Consider the following 23,145-nt stretch of genomic DNA (forward strand, 5'->3'; position numbering starts at 1 on the left):
GACCTAAGAGAGACATGAACCATAAAAATCTTAGAAGAGAACATAGCAGTAACTTATTTGACATAGACCATAGCAACTTCTTTCTATATATATGTCTCCTGAGGCAGGGGAAACAAAAATAAAAGTAAACTATTGAGACTACATCAAAATCAAAAGCTTCTGGGGATGCCTGGGTGGCTCAGTTGGTTAAGTGTCCAACTATGGGTCTTGGATAAGGTATGCATCTCAGGGTTCTGAGTTCAAGCCCTGTGATTCACACCCAGCATGGAGCAAAATTAATTTAAAAAAATCAAAGCAAAGGAAATAATCAACAAAACTAAAAGTCAACCTGTGGAATAGGAGAAGATATTTGGAAATGACATATTCCATAAAGGTTTAGTATCCAAAATACATAAAGAACTTTTAAAACTCAACATTAAAAAGGCAAAAAATCAAGTTTAAAAATGGGCAGAAGACATGAATAGACATTCACACGGATGGCCAACAGACACCTGAAGGATGCTCAACATCATTGTTCATCAGGTAAATGCAAATCAAAATTACAATGAGATATCACCTCCCCACATGCCAGAGCAGTTTAAATCAACAACACGAGAAACAACAGTGTTGGCAACGATGTGGATAAAGGGAAAACCTCTTGCACTGTTGGTGAGAATGCAAACTGGTACAGCCACATTTTTAACTGGAAAAAACGTTAAACATAGAACTACCCCACGATTCAGCGATCACACTACTAGGGATTTACCCCCAAAAATGCAAAAATACTAATTCAAAGAGATACATGCACCACAGTGTTTATAGCAGCATTAATTACAATAGCTAAATTTTGGAAATAGCCTAAGTATCCATCAACTGATGAATGGATACAATATATATATATATTTATATATATATATATCAGAATATTACTCAGCCATAAAAAGAATAAAATCTTCCCATTTATAATGACATGGATGGAGCTGGAGAGTACTGTGCTAAGCAAAATAAGTCAGTCAGAGAAAGACAAATACCATATGATTTTACTCATACATGAATTCAGGAAGCAAGGTAAACAAACCAAGTGAAAGGAGAGAGGTAGAGAAGCAAACTATAAATCGACTCTTAAATGTAGAAAACAAAGCAGTGTTACCGTAAAGGAGGTCAGTGGGGGATGGGTTAAATAGGTGATGAGAATTACGGAGTGCACTTGCTGTGATGAGCAATGGACGATGTTTGGAACTGTTGAATATATTGTACACCTGAAACCAATATTAACTAACTGGAATTTAAATAGAAACAGGGGGAATCCCTGGGTGGCTCAGCGGATTTAGCGCCTGCCTACGGCTCAGGGCATGATCCTGGAGTCCTGGGATCAGGTCCACATCAGGCTCCCTACATGGAGCCAGCTTCTCTCTCTGTCTCTCTCTGTCTCTCTCTCTCTCACTCTCTTTCTGTGTTTCTCATGAATATATAAATAAAAACAGAAACAAGAAGAATACCCATTGAGGATTGTGAGAATGCACATGAGGGAGACACGTGCTTTAAGAATACTCATCTGTCACGGATCATCTGAATGGCTCAGCTGGTTAGGAGTCCTACTGGGTTTAGCTCAGGTCATGATCTATGGTGAGATCAAGCCCTGATTCACCTTAGGGAGTCTGCTGGAGATTCCCTCCCTCTCCCTATCCTCTGCTCCTCCCTCAATGCTCTCTCCCTCAAAATAAATAGTAAATAAATCTTTAAAAATAAAGAGAATACTCATCTGTCAGTGGTATTCTAGAAGGACTGAGGAAGAGCATAGACTGATGACCAGTAAAATAACTATTAGTCAAAGGTGAGAAGGGAAAAAAAAAACAAACAAAAACTTGAGCTATATGATTATAGTAGTATCGAGTCTCAGGTAAACTATAGCAGATGGTATAAATGTCTTGCCCTTATTATTTATATGTATCATTTTTACATGTACCAGGGGACCAATAGCTTCCCATATCTGCATAATCTTGTCCACAATCTGTTCCCAGAAGGCCATTCTGATGTGACCCTGCTAGAAAATCAAGACTCTTCCACATTAGTCTTAAACTAATGATGAGGAGGAATATATAAATCCCCAAGTCCACTGCTAATAAAGTATGATATTTCTCATTTTTTACATCATTTTGCGGCCTTCCTAATGGGATTAAGCTTGAGCCAACAACTGTGGTGATAACAAATTATCGGCTACCTATCCTTCCCTGTATCGTTTCCCATTTCTGTCTTTATTTTCCCCATACTTAGTAATAAACTACTCACACTTGGATATTCACACTAGGGTCTGCTTGGAAGGGACTTAGGTCAGGCACTGATTTATCAAAATGGAGGAAAACACTTGATGAATGTTTGATTTTAGAAGATTTTGATAATGGTTTAAAGGGTTTAGAAGAGTATGAGGCTGAGGTCATTGATTAATTAATTAATTTACTCATTTACTACTTACTGAATTTCTACCAAATGCTAAGTACTGCATTAGAGGCTAGAAATAAAAGTGAATGAAACCAAACATAATATCCACCCTCATGAAGCTTATATTCTAAATAAATATTTTACTTAATTAAACAATGAAATGTAAAAATAACAGCGGACACAAATACTATAGAGTAGAAGTCTGTGATAAGGTATAATGATGAGAATATGTAACAAAAGAAATGGACTCAGACAGCCTGGATCAGAATTTGACAAGCAGCATTTATGTTAAGATCCAAAAGCAAAAAGAAAAAAAAACTGTACAAAAACTTTAAATTAACAGGAAACCTGTGGCCTTTTGATAGAAGGAACACCAGCGTGAGCCAAAGAAGAGCAGGGTGCTCAAAGAGGCCACAAATGCAAGATCTTCCATGATATCTTAAGGGATGGATTTGTAGCTGACAATTAGCTGTCTTAAGACTGTGTCTAACCATTTATAGTGGAAAACTGTCCCTGGAAGTGGCTTAGCATTGAAAGAACATATCCCCAGACAAAATTCAGTGAGATATCAGGTTATTCTGGCCAGTGGATTATGTTAAAATTGATGTGCATATCTGGGATAACATGTTTAAGAAGCAATGTGACTTCTTCACCCTCCCTTTAGTTTTCCATCAGAAGGTAGAGAAGTCTGAGTCATAAAGGGATGGAACCTGGGTTCTTATATCATAACTATGCTGAATCCTGCCTACCAGAAACATCTGTTTTGTTCTAGTGTGCTAATGAACAGTGAACTATTGTGTTAAGTCCATAAAATTTGGGATCTAGGTGTTACAGTAGCTACTCTTTTACTGCCTAATGCAATATTTATTCTAAGAGAAATTCTAAGCCATTAAAGCGTTTTATTTTATTTTTTTTATTTTTTAAAAGATTTATTTATTTATTTATTCATTCAGAGAGAGCAAAGTGAGAGGCAGAGACACACGCAGAGGGAGAAGCAGGCTCCATGCAGGGAGCCCGACGTGGGACTCGATCCCAGGTCTCCAAGATCACACACCGGGCTGCAGGCGGCGCTAAACCGCCGCGCCACCGGGGCTGCCCGTTTTAAAGCTTTTTAAACAATGGAATAGATATCACTATGGTTGGTTTCGGAAAAACATCCCTCTAGCTAGACTAAGATGAAATATGTATGAGGCTAAGCAAAGCTGATGTGCATAGTCCAACTAGGACCATTTAGAGTAGCTACAATAAGAGTTGATAATAACCTGGAATTTGTGCAAGATCAACTCTTGGTTAGCAGCACCTATAACTAAGTTTTGCTTGCAATGAGAAGAGAACAATTCAGGACTTACAAATTGTTCTTTCTTGATGCAGAAACTCTCATATTGTTTTACTATGATATGTGTACAGTATAACTAATGGAAATACCATTAACTAATGAAAGTTGCTGGCACAAAAAACTCATGAACCTGTATTTCACAATCTGTAAAACATAAAATATATATGCAGTCATTCATCCCATTTCTTCATGGTATTGCAAACTGTCAATTAAATCAATGTTTCTAAAAACCATTAATTTAATCAAATAGCATATGTGCTAGAAGTGATAAAATGTCTATTAAGATAATTAAACACAGAATCATATTCTTTTAAGCTTAAAATATACTTCAATTAGTCACTGACGTAGCAGTAAAAAATTACATCAACATGATACCAAATTCATGTTGATGATATTAAATTCAGGAAATGAATGCCTATGGATAATTCCAAATTTGCACTGGTTGATTTAAAAGAATTTCAGAGACCTATACTCCATAATGATAAGAATGAGAATGTGGCTTCACATCATTTGATAGTATCACTATCAACAGGAATAATGTGGATTTGACAGCATAGAATTCCTACTGCCTGCTGACTATCCATCCAAAAGTCATTGCTTCTTAACAACTAGAGACAGAGTTTTAAACTGTGCAAATTATCGAACCTGTTTTTTATCTGAATTGAAACATCCAATTATTTATCCACAAAGGCAATAGTTTTATTGAGGCTTATCCACACCATCTCTTTAAAGGATTACTTCCAAATGCATAAAGATTAATCGACAGTTTGGGGGGATCAGAGAATGTGGTTTTGGGGGATCAGAGAATGTTAAACAGTATACACCATATGAACCAGTAGCTACAATCAAGTACCACTTGTAAGATGACCTGGAGTTAGTTATTTTGCCATTCATTCTTTTATTTATGCGTGCATCCATTCTACCAATAGGTAGAATTATCATTTCAATTGTGTTTTTCCAACTGAGTGATCTTGATTAAGCTCTTTAACCTCCCTGGAGTTAGTGACTGATCTGCCTAATTACAGGCTTTTACTAGCATCAACAAAGTCAAATAAAAAAATTAATGAAAGTACTCTGTAACTGTGAAGATCTATCTATGCTAACATGTTTGGATCATACATCATCATGTGAAACATCAAAACTTGTGTGCTCTCTGACCTACAACACAATGATGCAAGAGAGATCTCAGAATTCTTCTGTGAATCTTAGCGTACAATTAAAAATATCTAACTGCATATAAACTCTCCATATGCTATGAATATAAACGCTGTATTTTCTGAGTCATTCCCACCATACTAGCCCCTAATCTTGTAGAATTATTTTCTCCTGTGTTAGTAATTACAAAGTAATTTTTCCTAGTCTTAAAGTGACTTAATTCCTGAGAGTCATAATGAATCCTGGGCAACTGCTACATCATACTATGTTGTAATACATTAACACATCAATGCATTTAATGTGATCGTGCGTCTTCTGTTGCAGAACATCTATTTCAGTTCCATTACCTAGAAAGAACAAATGGATTTGAAGGTGAGATTAACAAGATTTGACAATGTAAATTAGCTGCTAGATCCACCCTGCACATGGGAGGCACCCACAGAGAGACATTATAACACATAATAAAGGGAGTTGTTCCTTTTATCATCTCTCTCTCTCTCTCATTTTACCAACACACAGAAAAAGATATCATTCCTCTAGTTAAACACAAATTGATTTTTTGGCTTAGAGGAGGATCTCCTAGTAAAAGCTGTGCATTCAAGAGTATAATGAGATTGATTCCATGCTTTGAGAATAAAAACACACGGCATTTAAATTTGGCTACTTCAAGGATGAGTGAATGATTAAGATGAGTACATATGTTGAAGAAGCAAGTTAAATGAGAAATTGTTGAGGAGGAATGCCAAGGCATGTCAAACCACAGAAATGTCCTTTAGAAATGTGACTTAACATGCAAGTCTTAATCTACTGCCCAGTCTATATTGTGATCCAAACAAGACCACCTTCAATACTACCAGAACATCATGAATGTTTCCTTTGTACATAATAATCCCCGTTGTCTGGCATCATATAAAAGAGGAGGATATGTAGGATTATTTACTTTAAATAAAATTAATGAGGGCAGCCTGGGTGGCATCTAAACAGATGTATACAGTATGAAATCTTTTTGGTTTGTCCTTTTTTTCCTAGCATGATTCTCTGGAGATTCATTCAAATCACTACATATATCAATAGCTTGTTTCTTTTATTCTTGAATAGTATTTCATGATATGGATGTGTAACTGTTCATTCCCCAATTAAAAGATAACTATATTATTTCCAGCTTGGGGCTATTATTAATCAAGCTAATATGAGTATTTGTGTGCAGACATTTGTGTTAATAAACATTTCAGTTTCAGGGTATGATTGCTGTATGGTATTATAATTGCATGTATGCTTTTACAGCCAACTGCCAATCTCTTCTCCAGACTTGCTATAACATTTTACATTCCAAAAATATATAGATGATCCAATTTCTCTATATCCTCATTTTCATATAGTATTGTTAGTATTTTTTACTTTAACCATTTTGATAGATATGTAGCAATATCTCACCATGTTTTTAATCTGCATCTGAAGGCTAAAGGATGTTGAACATCTTTCTATGTGCATATTAATCATCTGTACATTCTATTTAGTGAAATATCTCTTTATATCTTCTGACCATTTTCTAATTGGATTAGTTTTTGTCTGTTGAATTTGGAAAGTTCTTTCTTTATTTACTTATTACTAGATACTAGTCTTCTTTCTACTATGTGGTTTACAAATATTTTCTCTCAGTCTGTATCTTGTCTTTTCATCTTTTAACAGGATCATTCACAGAACACCACTTTTAACTTTTTGGTGATTCAGTTTCTCTATCTTTTCTTTTATGAACTGTGTTTTGATATCAGTCTAAGAATTTTTGCCTATCTCTAGATCCTGAAGATTTTTACCTATATGTGTGTTTAAGTTTTATAATTTTTCTTCTTATATTTAAGTCTATGATACATTTTGAGCTAATTTTTGTATAAGGCTTAGGTCAAGATTCAATTTTTATTCCTGATGTTAAATCACTATTTGTTGAGAAGATTCTCACTGAGTTGCTTTAGCACCTTGGCAAAAACAGTTGGACTTCTGAATCTAATTCTGGTTTTTATTTATTCATGTGTCTATATCTCTGTCAATACCACATTGTCTGGATTACTGTAGCTATAGATTTTGTTTGTTTTCAGGTAGAGTAATTCATCTCATTTATTTTTTTTCAAGGTTGTTTTAGATGTTCTAGTTTTCACCCTTTCCATATAAATTTTAGAATCAGCATTTAGACGTCTATTAAAAAAACCTTACTGAGATACGGATAGGAATTATACAAAATATCAATGATACACACAGCCTTTCTGGAGATACATGCCTAAAAAGTTAATTTGCCAATTTGACATTTTTTGCATGTTTAGTCAACCAAATCATGAACAGAGTATATCTCTCCATTTATTTAGGTGTTCATCAATTTCTTTCATCATCAATTTATAATTTTTAGCCTATAGATCTTGAAAATATTTTGGTAGAGTTACATCTAACTATTTCATTTCTCTTGGATCAATTGTAAAACAATGATCTCACATTTTTCATTTTCATTTTCTGTTTTACAAATGATTTTGTGTTTTTAATTTCAATATCTGCAAGGTAATTATTAGTATATAGAAATGTCATTAATTTTTCTGTGTTGATCTTATGTTTCCTAATCTTTCTAAATTCACAAACTAATTTTAGGAGCTTATTTTACAAAGCTCCATTAGAATCCACATGGAAGATCATGTCAACTGCGGATTGGAATAGGTTTGCTTCTTCCTTTGCAATCTGTACACCTTTTCTTGTCATCATTATTATTTTTTCCTTATTGCCATGTCTATAGCTTCCATCACTATGTTGAATAAAAACGCTGTGAGTGGACAGTACTTGCCTTGTTCCCAATCTTGGGCTGAAAGCATTCAAGTGTTTCGCCATTAAATGTATTTTTAAGTTTATTTGCAGTTATTCTTTATTATTTTGGAAGATTTTCCTTTATTACTAATTTGCTTGGTGTTTTATATCATGGATGTATTGGATTTTGTTAATTTTTTTGTATTGATTGATATAATCACATGATTCCTCTCACTCAACTTGTTGATATGATGGTTTATATTGATTATCAATGTTAAACTTGTCTACCTGGAATAAATCTCACATTCTTTTTTTAGACATAATACTATTGTACATGTAACACACTACAGTATAGTGTAACTATATCTTTTATATGCACTGGGAAACAAAAAAATTCATTTGACTCACTTTATTGCAATATTAGCTTTACTGCAGTGGTCTGTAATCAAATCAACAATATCTCCAAGGTATGCCTATACTTTGTGGGAGTAGGAGTTGATAACTACTTTATTTCAGATATCTCAGAATAAGGAGAATAAGGAGGAGCATATCCAGTATGTTTTGGAACTATAGCCCCTCATTCAGGTATCCTAAACATTAATTTGATGTTGTGACTGTGTGATTTGAAAGTTATTTCCTTCATAGACCAGGTGAATGTTGTTGTTGATGATGTTTGCGTTGAAGAGAAAGGGGAGTATATCCAATGTGTGGCGACCAGAAGGGCAGACATTGATGGTCAACAGGGATAATCACAAATATTCTAGTTTTTCTCTTTCCAAGCAATGGTGGGATGATGCTTAATTGGCTTCCTTGAAATTAGGCATGGCTTTGGCCATTGCTATAGAAGCAAAAGTTAGATGTGCCGTTTTTCAGGTACAACACATAAAACCAGTATTGATTAACCATGTTTTCTTTTTCCTGCCATAGTAATTGTGGAAGAAGAATCTTTGGAATATTCATAGATCCTTGAATATCTGCAGTAAGAATAGACTAACTTGTCAACCCTTTCAGACATGGAGTTCAAAAAGGAAAAAGAATTGGGGTTTCAAGCTACTGAGATCTTGGGAATTATTTTTTTTCTGCACCATAAACCAGGCTATGCTTACTGACACATCATATTTTAACCCAATTTATTCTTAAATTGAATAAAAAGGAAAGAGTAAAGTATTGAGTTAAGGTCTATATGAACAATAGAAATCTAATAAATACCAACTGGGAATTTTTATAGATGCCAGGTTTTACTTTTAAATTATTTTTAAAGCTGAAAATATCAAGCCTAACTAACAAAGCCAAGTTTTCACTGAAAATGAACAAAACAGCTCTTCTTTGCACTGAACTATCTAGTTAATGAGATGTGGTAAAAGCTGCATGTAAACCAAGAGAACACAGACAAGTGACTTCATTTTAAGCTCACTAATTTGCACTCATTGCAAAGGAGGTCAGCTTGAAATAGTTAAAAGTCTTAATTACTGAACTCAAACAACAAAGGATTCTTTATTACACTTAAGAGCACATAGTAAGTGTAAGTAAGAAAAAAAAAGCATGGTCCAGTTGAACTCCATTTTGGTAAACCTATCAAAATGTTACATAGCAACAGAAAATACCAGACTAAACAGAATTATTAACTGCAGTGAGGTAAAATATGCTTCAAAATTACACATAAACTTGTTAAGATTAAATTTGCACTTGAAACTTGGTACTAACTTTATTACCAAGCAATGTTTTGCTGCTAAGAACACCTTATTTCCAATTTCTGATCAGATTAGCTCATGTTTAAAATTACTTTTAAAATATATAAGGGTTTGAATTATCTCACTAGTTGTCCAACTAGAGATATTCTGGAACCTGGTTAACAGTTCTGAATATTTTCTGGCAAATGAATAAATGAATTAAATTCATAATGGTGTGTCTACATTTTTATATTTACCATACATTTTACTGAATCATCACATTTATATGAACTTCCACTAATTAAGTAGTGGGATCATTTTGCACATTTGCACACCTTCATTAAATACCTTTTGCAATTAAGCCTAAACTCACTTAGAAGTTTTTGGAAAGAATCATGAGCAATTTGAATTAGAATTATGGGCAATCATGGGTAATTCTTTATTATTGTTTATGATTTAATTTTTAGTTGTGTCACTATTAATTTTCCAAATTATCAAGTCAAATAAGAATTATGCCCAATCATAGTACTTTACTATATCGTCCTTGAATTTTCCAGCTGAATATTCAACACTTGTTAATGAGCAGTAAGGACAATAATACATAATCCATCATCAAACAGCCAACTTTAGGAAGAATTCAATAACTGATTATAGCACATCACATTTTCTGGGGAAGATATCAAGCTTTAGTATGGGTATGTTTTATTTTAAAGCTGAAAGCACATCACTAAATATGAAAGATGTCCATATATTTCTTACACATATACATTTCTGCATGTGTCTCTTACTAAATTCTTGGAAATTCTCAAATTTTGATTAATGACATAGTCATCAATGCACATAATGAAGGGAAAATGATAGAGATAAAATGTGGACAAAAGTCAGAAAGGTTTTCTCAATTTTTACATGAGATCAAGAATTTGGCTTTGATTCTAAAGTTTTTTTTTTTTCACATCTGGCATGTGACAGTATCTATTTAAAGTGCTAAATTTGTATTAGCAGTTGGATATATAGAAATAAAAATAGTGTATAAATGCTACTTAGTAAAAATACATAAATATTTTATGTCTTAAAATCAGGCAGGAGGTAAATTATAGTAGATTGTTATTAATATATATTAAGTATCAGATTATTCTTCTATAATAATATCTAATATTAACTGATCATTGACTACATACAAGGCACCACAATTGCATATGTTTAAAATTTGCCAAATACTATTCCATTGTACATAGATACTCATATTATTCTCTTTGTCTACATTAGAACTAAGGTTTTGCTATGTCCTGAATGTTTGTATCCTCAACATTTACATGTTAAAATTCTAACCCCCATGAGTGATTATATTAGTAGATGGGGTCTTTACGTTTGGGGGTGGAGCCCTCATGAATGAGATTAGTGTTCTTATAATTATCCCATAGAGCTCCATAAACCTTTCCACCAAGTAACAACACAGGAAAAATTCTCTAGCTATGAACTAAGAGGGCCTTATGCAGTTCTGCTGGTGCCTTAATCTTGGACTTCCCCACTTCCAGATTTCTTCCAGATTTTCTTCCAATTGTAATAAATAAGTACTTGTTATTTATAAGTTACCTAGTTTGTTATTTTGGCAGCCCAAAAGAGTTAGAGCAGTAATCTGCTCTAAATCACACAACTAGTAAATAGTGCATTTGGGATTTAGGCCTAGACAGTAGAGCTCTATCCCCAGCGTACTGACCAGTACATTTCATTGGAATTCAGGGATAAGAAAAGATTATCAGGAGCACCAGGCCACCACTCCCACCCTCCAAAAACAGTATCTACTTACATGAAGTGAGAGGAAATCAGATCATCAAATAATAAGGGCTTTGCATGGTATATGAAAGGAAGAAAAGAACTATAAAATGTGGGTATTATGGAGAGGAGCTGGGCAAAGAAATAAAGAAGAAAAGAACAAAGGTCTGGCTTGAGAGTGTGGATTATAAGGTATACTTGGAGAATAAGGCTGGGAAGGGTTGCAAAATTGTGATGATCTTCTCAGAAGAACTTTAAACATGAATTGTGCTACTTGTACTCCACTCAGCAGACTATCAGAGAAGACACTGAACATTTTGCAGTGAGTTGGTGGTATTTGAAGAAAAATACTTAAGATTTTTTAAAAAAGATTTTATTTATTTATAATGAGAGACACAGAGAGAAAGAGAGAAAGAAAGAGAGAGAGAAGCAGAGGGAGAAGTATGCTCCTTGCAGGGAGCCTGATGCAGGACTCAATTCCAGGTCTCCAGAATCAGGCCCTGGGATGAAGGCAGGGCTAAGCCGCTGAGCCACCTGGGCCACCCATTTAAGAGGATTAATTTGGCTCTTTAGGAGGTGGCATTAGCAGAGGTGATCAAGTTTTAACCAATATTTGATTTTAAAAACAGGGATGATAACTGTGCAATTTATATGGTTAAGAGGATAAAACATTATATAAAAACAACCCTTTTTTCTATTTTTGTGAAATGCCCTGGGATTCATTTCTTTCTTTTTTTTTTTTTTTATTTTTTAAGAAAGAGGGGTGGGGTGAGGAAGGGTGGGCAGAAGGAAAGGGAGAAAGCGTATCTTTAAGCAGGCCCCATGCCCAGAGCAGAGCCCTGAGCCCGATTCTGAGCTTGATCTTAACGATCCTAAGATCATGACCTGAACTGAAATCAGGAATCAGACGCTTAACCCACTGAGCCACCCAAGTGCCCCTGGGAAACGTTTTTTAAAGTAAATCCCTGATAGCTTGCTTCTTGCCATTTGTCATAAAAATAAAACACCCCAAAGTATTATGATTTTTTTATTCTGATTGATGTGGATTGTGTGTATAGTATATAAAACATATCTAATTAGCTGTGGAAATACATGGACCAAAATTAATTATGAATATACATTTACTATCTATATCTAAATTATGGAAATTCTATCAAATAAAGTAAGCTGAGCTGCAAAAGGCAGCATATAAGTGTCTAAATAATAAAATGGTATAGAAATGATTCCAAAATACTAAGTATCACAATGGATGGTTGCATTATTCATGTAGTAGAACAATACTTAACACATATCAATACAATTCTCCTTTAATAGTGAATCCCCCAAGCAAAGTAACCATTCCATTTTGCTATGAGGAGAAATTCCATTTTACAAACTTGGCTACAGAGCCTCATACATATTTTATAGCTAGTAATAGGTATTTTCCCAATATAAATTTCATGTTCCAGTGCAAGAAGCAGTTTGTAGCAGCTGTTGTATAATTTTTAAATTACAAAAACCTTAATCTTCATGATGTGTAAAAAAGTAAGTGATAAAATGTAACAAAAATAAAAACAGTTTGGAAATAGCTGTGTCTTCAAAAATTAACAATCAGAATGTTCTACTATTTTGGCAATTGTAATAGAAAGCCTACATTCTATAATATTTTCAAATTGTCAGTGCACATTCATTGCAGGGTGATGAAAAAGAAAAAGAATGTTTGACCTTCCAAATTGTAAATGCCCAGTGAGAATGGAATTTGTTTATACCACTTTATGATTTTGTTATTTTAAAATCATTTGCATTGGGTAAATGGGAAGGACACTGAAATTATATAATCTTTCAGCTTTGTTCCCACTGCACTGATGGCTTAGCGCGGGGTCTCTGGGTGTCTGGCTTAGCACTATGCTTCTTGCGGTCTCTGTTCCCTTATTTGGAAAAGAAAGGATAATTAGTCTGTAATAGTTGGTTGCAACTCTAAATTTCTCTAATTTTATGAATTAGGTCTCTGATTCTTATATATGACGTATTTCCCTTTTCCTTTTACTATGCTTTATCCTATTAGTAAAAGGCTCGCCAGAGAGTTAATGAGGTTAAAACCACAGTTCAATTCCACAACCAAGACAATCCCAGTCATTGTGAACATTCAAGATTCTAGTTATGTAGAATCTGGAAAAGACATTATTAATTGGAAAACTCAAGGCATGTCTTATTAATGTTTAGTAAACCCTATATTTTTGTATGTAAGACATCTATATCTTAGAAAATATTTTCCAAATTTCCCACTCTATGTAATGAAAGGCTACAGTTCTGTTACCATCTTCTACCAAATGCCCGATTCACAATAGTTTCCATAAAAATAAATAGATGATTGACATTCTATTTAAATATGAAGACAAAGATAAAAGGAAAGGGGGAAAGAAACACTACAAAGAAAGCTTTCCATTGTTATTTCTGAATAGCTCTTGTATGTGTACATTGATGCTGTAAGGTGTATAGAGTTCATTTTTTATTGTGTAGTCAAAAGACAAAGACTTTAAAGATGGCACTAACGTAAAAGCAAAACTATGATACCAAAATTAACTTTTACTGCACAAGGACATTTCTCTGTCCTTCACCCCTTGCCTCCTTTACCAAATATAATAACATGCCCAATTTCCACCTTGATTTGCTCTACATATTGGAATGATCCTTCTCCTTTTATTCAGCCTATAGCTCCGTGAAGACTTGCAGATTTAAATGTATTATATGAAAAACTGTTCGGGTTTCAAGAGGAACTTCTCAACAGGCCTAATTGTGACTAATGATGTGTAATTGAATGTCTTGTTTAAGATTTTAAATGGCAAAGAGGGTAATGACTGCTGTTTCAGGGAAAAAAATAAGCAACGTCTGTTCTGAAAAATGACTTAGAGACACAAACACCTGGATCAAATTCCAGCTATATCCTTAACTAGTTGTGTAACTTTGAACACATCGCTCAACTTCTGGGAATCACAATAACCTATCTGTAAAGTGTGCAGGTTAATTAAATCAAGAATGGCAAGTAAATGACTGATATACTGTTGAAACTCCAATTCTTAAAAAAAATATAATCATTTGCTAATTGTTCATGTTACACTTTACCACTGAGGTTTGAATCTTCCACATTGTGCTCAAAAAGCCACTGCAAGTCCATTGAAGTTGGTATGTGCTATAGACTAAATGTTCACCTCACCCCAAAATTTGTAAGTTGAAATTCTTAACCCCTAATGTGATGATATTTGGAGGTGAGGCCCTGGCAGATGATTAGGTCATGAGGTGGAGCTCCTATAAATGGGATTATTGCCCTTATAAAAGAGGCTGAAAAGAGCTTCCTCCCCTGTCCTCTCCCATGTGAGGACAACAGCACCTAGATAGCCATTTGTGGGGGAAGCAGGCCCTCACTAGGCACATGATCGGTCAGTACCTTGATTTTGGGACTTCTGGTATCCAGAACTGTGAGAAATAAATCCTCTATGGTTTATATGCCACCCAATCTATAGGTACTCTGTTATAGCAGGCCAAAGGGACTGAGACAGCATAGGAACTGAGATCTACCTACTGTTTCTCTAAGTTCTCCGCCAAGTGGGACATTTTCTAAGTCCATGGATATAGTTGACCACCCTTGAGTCATATAGTCACACCACTTAATTTACTCAGTTACTTCTCTTCCCATGTAGCCCTTCTATATTAGCACAGTCTCTGTCATATCAATCCAAAAGTTGGCTTCAAATGGTCGTCAAATACCTACTCACTCATCCTCATCTGATTTTTAATGGGAAGTGTTCACTTTGTTTTTCACTATTACTCCAGAGGTACTCTAGACATGGCTTAGCATTAGCCTGGGGAAAATAGTTGGAGTTTCACTAGTGCCAGGGGCAGTCCTGATCTTGCTATTAGCTGATCTTGCTAATAGCTTTTCTTTATAAATATGCTCAATACTATCCATTTCTACTTTGGTGACAGAAGTAGTAAATTTCAAAGCTGTACTTACACTTCCCAGGGGAGGAATGAGCTAAGTGGTATATATTTGTTTCTCAGTATTATTCACAACTGCACTGATGTACTTCACCCTCCACTATCTACAACATGAAGAAGGATTAACTGATAAAAGAATTCAACTGCTTATAAACAAATTATTACTTTAGTCTCAGTCTTCAGAAATAAGAAGTGTACCAAGAAGCCATTCCCAAACAGTGTACCAGAGAACACTAGTTTTGAGAAATAATCTAAGTTAAAAAAACAAGTGGTGAAAATATTAGGAAGACACAGCATATTGTATGTCTCTCAAAGATAGATCATGCCTATTAATATGGTTTGAGAAGTCCCTCAGTAAAGAAACCCATTTATCTTGATTTAATTCAGTTTTTCAAACAAATTTGGCTGCAAAAATTTTTCTCATAACACTTCTGAACGTTACACAAAACTAATAGTATTCTAGCATATATAATGTGTGAAACACAAACTACTGTACAAATTAATGTAAGTTAAGTTAATATGTAAATAGAATAATAGTAAAATGGGACAGGTGAACTTTTGCAGGAAGAGCTGCTCAACGAAATCTATTTGCATTATTTCCATTACTTTAACTAGGCTGGAGTCTAAGGGGAGCTAATCAGACAATCTGAGGTCAATGAGAAGAAGATACCCAGTAACCTAACCTATTAAATAATAAATTGTCTTTATATTCTAACAATGAGTACAACTCTTAAGGGAACACTATTCATGTTTAATATAAGATAATTAAAAGGAACAAAGACAGATGAAAATCATGTTTGTATAACATAAACTCTATTTGCAAAAGGAAACAAGTCTCAGGTTACCTACGCAATGTAAAGAACTATTTCAATCCTCCAATTCAAATGCTTAGAAAGACAGGATACATGACTTTTATTTGGATCCTACTGAGTTTGAAACATCTGTAAAAGTTCACTGTAAATTCTTTTCATGCTCAGAGTCAAGGACAGTGCTCCTTATCGATGTTCAGTGAAATTTAGTAAGTGAAGATGGTGAATTTGGATTGGATCAGTGAGCAGTAAGACTGGACTGTCATTGGCATCACTTTAAAACTTTGTAAATATTTTTATTCCTGTGCCCTTTCACAAAAACTTCTTAGTAAGAATATTTGAGTGAGATGCTCTCTATACCATTAGCTTTATTAAAATTTTTGAACCCTGCTTTGTGAAATCCACCTAGTTTTACTTGCTCCCAGCAAGGAACAGAGTTTGATCATTTTGGGGGTGAGGGGGATGGAGGAAAGCATGGAACGTAGGGCTTAGGCTAATTTTATGTTTCACTGAATTAACGAACTAGTTGGGTGTTTCATATACAGTAATTCATTATAATAAAGTTTTTGAGAGAGTAATAGCAAACAGCAAAAAGATTTATTTACAGTGAGGCAAAAGAAGAGATAATTAACAAAAATTTGCGGATATTCCACCTCATTTTCAGTCAGAGACTTACAAAGTCATCCAGCATGTGACATGACTACTGATATAAACACATTTTCATGTCTTTTAATGAACACTTATGTGACATTTAATATGTAGCAGGTAGAATTATAAGTGCTTTATAAATTTGAAAATAGTTTTCCCTCAAAGAACTCCTTGGTATTACTAATTAGTCCATTTTACAGATGAGGAAACTGAAGAACAAAAGTTAAGTCACTTTCCAAAGGCTCTAAACCAGTAAATGGTTGAGATAGAATTTGAATCCAGAATTTCACTCCAAAGTCTGTACTCTTAACCACTGTTACATTATTCAGAGCATTGAATTCTTATGTTATACTACTTCTTAAAACAAAACGTGTGTGTGTGTGTGTGTTTGTGTGTAGAATTCATATCGTGGGGATCCCTGGGTGGCTCAGCAGTTTAGCGCCTGCCTTTGGCCCAGGGCATGATCCTGGAGTCCCAGGATCGAGTCCCACATCAGGCTCCTTGCATGGAGCCTGCTTCTCCCTCTGCCTGTGCCTCTCTCTCTCTCTCTCTCTCAATCTCTCTCTCTCTCTCTCATGAATAAATAAATAAAAATCTTTAAAAAAATTTAGAATTCATATCAGAAGAATGATTGTAAAATTCTTAGAACTGGAGGGAGTAAGGACAGCAGGCACTTCAGCTAAAAGACCAATTCTAGTTTTGTGGTTATAAGCCAGCAGCTTAGAGAAATAATTTTCTTGATATGCTGAAGTACTACTATTAGAACAGCTTGTTCTAGAACATACAAACTTATTTTTATGACATGTTTAAGTAAATTATTTCAGATGTAACTCAAAATTACACATGAGTATTTGGAAAGACCGGCTGGTAGATTGGGCACTTAGAAATTTGGAATCTAACTTAGTATCAATCAAAGCAAGATTTGATATTCTACATTTCTGTTGAATAAAATGCAAAATAATCATTGTTTTTGATACTTTTATTTTTAATGCACAAATTACAAGGCACATAAAGGGGTGATAAAATTCAATTTTAAAATGCTCATTAAAAAACAAGTACTGTGTTAGATGGAAAACCAAACATACCAATTTTGTTACCTTTAGTTACCCAACTGATCGGTGGGAATGAGCCTAGCAGATGTTTGCTTTATCATCTGCATTTAATTAGGCAGAAATCAACAAATAACACCACAGAACTCCATGAAATACTATAATTTTAAATTATCATTTCTAAGGAAAAAATTTGCCTTCACTGATATGTTTTGCGATTTACTACCCTGTTTTTCTATTGCTAATAAATGGTAATCATTAAATATATTTTCAGCACATCTAGAAAACTCAGTCTGGTTAATGGATTTATTTATTACATACGAGGTCAAATAATTTGAAAACTGTAAAAATCAGAGTAGACTACCATAAGTCCACTTCATATCAATAAATATTTTTTGTTTCTATTTGTAAAAGACAATACAGTGCATGTTAGAGAATATCAAGGTAAATAATATCTAAGTATTCCTCCTTAGGAGTTTATAAACTGAAAGTTTTATAGAATGTATATATATATATACCCCAAATTCACACACATAGGCAAATACACAAATACGTATTTGTGTATTTGTTAGCATCAAATTTAAATAAAATGTATCACTGGCTTTGAAAAAAACCTCAGGGATAGCAAACAGCCACATGTGTAAGTAATGCTTTACTACCTTTATTTTTGAAGTACTAGAAATGTTGATTAGTAGTGGTATATGGAAAAATCCATACAACTCTAGGTCTAAAAGATATCTGGAAAAATTGGACATTAAATGGGCAAAAAAATCAGAAGAACTTTACATAAATTTATTTTTCTTATATTTTTCTTTTTGTGATATAAAATATCTATTTATAAATAAGTTTTAAAAAGTTTTTCTAATAAATGTAAAATAATTGGTAATAAAGCATTGTATCAGTTTAAGTTGTAACTTTTTATTCTTTCTCGATGGTACATAAAATAATGGTCATCTTTCAAATAATAGCATCTCAGATTTACTTACATTATATGCCTCAATAAATTTTCTTGAAAGAATAATGAACTACTTTATTACAATACTATGGACCACAGTTATAAATTTATAAATCTGGTCCAATAATCTCATTTTAAAGATTTGTAAACTGAGGCCAGACAAAGGTAGAAAAAAAAGCCATCCCCAAGGCCACATTGTATTTTAAGGTCAATATTGTATGAGAAATAAATATTCTGCAGTCCTTACCTATACTTTTTCCATCAACCATGTGCTATTCCAGAAAGGTCATAGTTTCTACCTATGACTTGTGCAATCAACTAGACTCCCAGATATCCACTGAAAAGGTCAATCTTATTTTGAGAGGCAATGTCCTTTAATAGAAAACCCAAAACAGGAACATTGGAGTTAGAAATAAAATTGAATCCTGACTCCGTGTGAGCTCTGCATGACCCTGGGAAGTTAATTAACTTAACTGAGCTTCATCTATAAATGGGAATGATAATAATATATGATCAAGGAGTAAAAACTTTAATTTTTAAAAAGACTTCTAGAGCTGGACATATAATAACACTCAGGAAATGATAGTATCCCTATTTCCCTCCTTACCCATTATTCTTGCACAACTTTTATCATACACACACACACACATACACACTCCCCTTCCATCAGGGACATGTCTGAATCTTTTCAATTATGTCATATTGGTCCTACATTATATTTGTTATGGGATTTGGTTGTGCTCATTCTTCTTTTCTTTTCTTTTTTTTTTTTTTTTTGGTTGTGGTTTATTGTTTTTATTTTTACATTGGTGTTTCAACAATGCAGGGAAAATGAAAATCTTTTTTTTAAGATTTTATTTATTTATTCAGGAGAGACACAGAGAGAGGCAGAGACATAGGCAGAGGGAGAAGCAGGCTCCCTGTGGGGAGCCCAATGTGGAACTCAAACCCAAAATGCCAGGATCACCTCCTGAGTCAAAGGCAGATATTCAACCACTGAGCCACCCAGGTGCCTCAGAAAACTAAAGTTTTATCTTACTATGGGAAATTATCTAATTTTTTTCAGATTATGTAACTTACAATTAGTTTTCAGCTGCTTTAGGTGATTCCAGAGTTTATTTAAAATTTCTACACTTCTCTGTCCAGATTTAATTTTACCCAAAGACCAGATCTTTAGTGAAAAGTTGTCTTAGACTTTAAGATATACTTAATAGTCTATTAGTCAATATTTTTGAGTAAATAAACTTTCTAAAATTATATATATATGCACATATGCATGTTATATATGTAAATATATATATATATACATGCATCCGTGTGTGTGTATATATATAGGAAATTCCTTTTTCAATCTTTTTTTTCAATCTTTTTTTTTTTTTTTAAGATTTTATTTATTCATTCGTGAGAGACACAGAGAGAGAGAGAGGCAGAGATACAGGCAGAGGGAGAAGCAGGCAGGGAGCCCGACACAGGACTCAATCCTGGGACTCCAGGATCACACCCTGAGCCAAAAGCAGACGCTCGACCACTGAGCCGGCTACCCAGGCGTCCTGTCCTTTTTTTCATTTTAAAAAAGAAACTCGTTTTCTTTTAGCACACTTAAATCCCTTCATATTTGTCGTTTAATGTCAACATTCTAACTTCTGCCTTATGGATATAGTCATAAATAGCCATGCAGCTAATCTGGAACTATTTTAACTATTCTCAAATAACTTTTCTGTGCATACCAAAGTATAATCATCAAAAGGTGAAAATATATATGATTTAATACACATATAGCAAAACTGCTTTTACTCATGAAGTAATCAGAGTCAAAAGTCGATTTGAAGAATTATTTGAAAAGGGTGATATAGGCATTGAAGAAAACAATGTGTACATAAGATTGCTAGATTAGATATAAGACTGGTTAATGTTCTATAGGGCAAGAAAATCATAAACTTTGAGGAAAAAAAATGATTTGCCTCTCTGCCAGAAAACATGTAGAAGTTAATTAACATGCAAATTCACAGAATCTGGCCTTTAATTCACAGTAAATATTAAGTCAAACAATAGTACATTTCTCAAGAGTAGATAATTAAACAATCCTTGGGTGGACCTGTTAAACAACGTTTTAATCTAATATTTCTGTAAGACTACATGCTTTTCTACTTTGGCCTACCTTCCAAGTTCAGCTTATCTTTCTCATACTCTGTCCCTGATCAGCTTCCAATAACAACTGACACCTAGAATGATAGCAAGAAATGTTTGCTCATTAGATAGGACAATTTGATGCAAGCAACAGAAATCCACTTAGGGCAAACAAGTTATTTTTTAAAATATTTTATTTATTTATTCATGAGAGACAGGGGGGTGGGGGGGGCAGAGACACAGGCAGAGGGAGAAGCAGGCCCCATGCAGGGAGCCCGATGTGGGACTCAATCCTGGGTCTCCAGGATTAGTCCCTGGGCTGAAGGCAGCGCTAAACCGCTGAGCCACCTGGGCTGCCCCAAATTTAAGTTAAAACTTAAGTTTAAAGGGACTTTATTAGAAAGATTAAGGAATAATTCAAACAATATAGGAGAAACTGGTGAATTAAGCTTGGAAAGGAACCAGAAACAGGGCATCTCAGTTAATCAATGCAGAAGGAGCAACAAGATGGTATAACGTTTTCCTAGGCTAATGCAATAAATGACCACAAACTAGATGGCTTAAAGCAACAGAAACTTACTTTCTCATAGTCCTGTGAGCTAGAAGTCTGAAACCATGGTTATTGCTAAGTGCCATACTCCCCCAAAGTCTCTGCAGGAGGAGACTCTGGCTCTGGCCAGACATTCCTTGGTTTGTGGCAGCATAACAACATCGTCTGCCTGTCTTCTCACACAGTTGTCTTGCCTCTGCATCAGTGTCCACTTATCCTGGATTAGAGCACACATTAATTCACTATGACCTCACCTTGACTGCACCTGTAAGGATCCGACTTCCAGATAAAGTTGTATTTCACAGATACTGAGCGTTAAGGACTTTAACATTATTTTAGGTGGTAAATAATTCAATCCACAACAGAAAGTCTCCTTATTGCAAAAGTAAATCAGCTCCAGCCATTTTTCTATCCTACATGATTGTATTTGAGGCTCATATCCTAGGAGAAAAATTCAGGAGAGCCAAGTTTGGATCACATGCAATTAGGTTGTTGGTGTTTTCTAAAGTATAATTCCCTTATCAAAATGATGTACTACATGTTGGCTAATTGAATTTAAATTAAAACATTTATAAAAATGAAAGCTATGACTGTAAAGACAAAAAAAGCCCTGCATATATTGCAACAAATCCATACTTTCCTACCATCCCCCAATATTTATTCATTACAAAGGTTTCAGTAAATTATCTCAACTTTGTTAACTAATGACCTTGTAGGTTAAATCCTGATAAATTTTCTAAATGAAAAAAATCTTTTACTCCAGATTTTTCCAATATCTTTTATGAAAAAATTCTTCCTCATAAAATTGCTCTAGTAACACAGTTTATACCACCTGCTATATATTTAGAAGGGAAACAGGCAGGTAAATGGACCACATTGTCTGACTTTCTTTACTTTTGTCATTTCAGACTGGCAAAGAAGTTTAGAAATAAAAGTTAAAAGCACCTTCAATTTGTGTGCAACTTAGAGATATACAGCTGAACTGTACCATGCTGAGCACCTTTAATTTTATTTATTTGAAAAAGAAATAGAGATCCTGCTGTGATGGTGGCAGCCATGCTACCAGCAAAAATAAGTATCATTCTACCAACATGGAATAAAGAGATGGGTAATCTGAGAAATGCAGATGTTGTGCTTCTTATCTCTGCCTTGTGGAGCTGGATAACAATAATATGAAGAAGCAGGAAGAAAAAGAAAGTAATTCCCACACATACTTATTCTGGCTAGAGTTGTGTTTCCATAAAGATACCCGGTTAGCATTTTGCTTGGAGTGGATTCAGGATATTGAATTGCTTATTTGCAACTCCTAATAAGGAGTAGAACTAATTCCCTAAATGGAAAGTACTCTCAACTACAGTACATTAAGCACCTTCTTAATTAGCTACTTACAGTGTAATTATAGAAGCACTTGACTGAAAGCTGGGTTAAGGTGTGAGGTGGTAACATTCTTAATAGAGAGGCACACTTAGAATGGGTTAAAAACCCCAAATCATTAATCTTTTCTAAGATGTCATTTAAATAGAAGAGATGTGGTATCTTCAAAAGGGCATTATGCATTCAAAATTTTCAAAATACAAACAGGAAAAAAAAAACAGCCTGAATTCACTTGTCATTGCTATGCAATATTTAAGGACAGGAGAAACACTCTAAAGAATGTGGCTTCTAAGATAATTATTCAGAATTGACACTTCAAGAAATGACTTGAAAGTATCTGGATCAGTCTTCTACATATATGATTTACTTGATGTAAATTGGAAAGCTTGGAGATGTGGGATTAATGCCTCGGAAAGGTACGGAGAATTCTCTTACACAGTCATCCTTCTGTCTTATGAGGACTTGGTTTTAAGAAAGAATACAAAATATCATAGGACTTTGGATTTCTAGTTTCTAGTTCTGCAT

The 23,145-nt window shown here is 34.3% G+C and overlaps 1 long non-coding RNA gene across 1 annotated transcript; it reads left to right on the forward strand.

The window, feature by feature from the left end:
• The first annotated feature begins 5,187 nt into the window (after window positions 1-5,187).
• On the forward strand, window positions 5,188-22,367 carry LOC144291193 (uncharacterized). The gene is made up of 2 exons (XR_013358522.1): window positions 5,188-5,281; window positions 22,155-22,367. It is a non-coding gene; the product is annotated as an uncharacterized LOC144291193 (long non-coding RNA).
• Window positions 22,368-23,145: the final 778 nt, after the last annotated feature.

Source organism: Canis aureus, chromosome 19, assembly GCF_053574225.1.
Source record: "Canis aureus isolate CA01 chromosome 19, VMU_Caureus_v.1.0, whole genome shotgun sequence".
Taxonomy (NCBI): domain Eukaryota; kingdom Metazoa; phylum Chordata; class Mammalia; order Carnivora; family Canidae; genus Canis; species Canis aureus.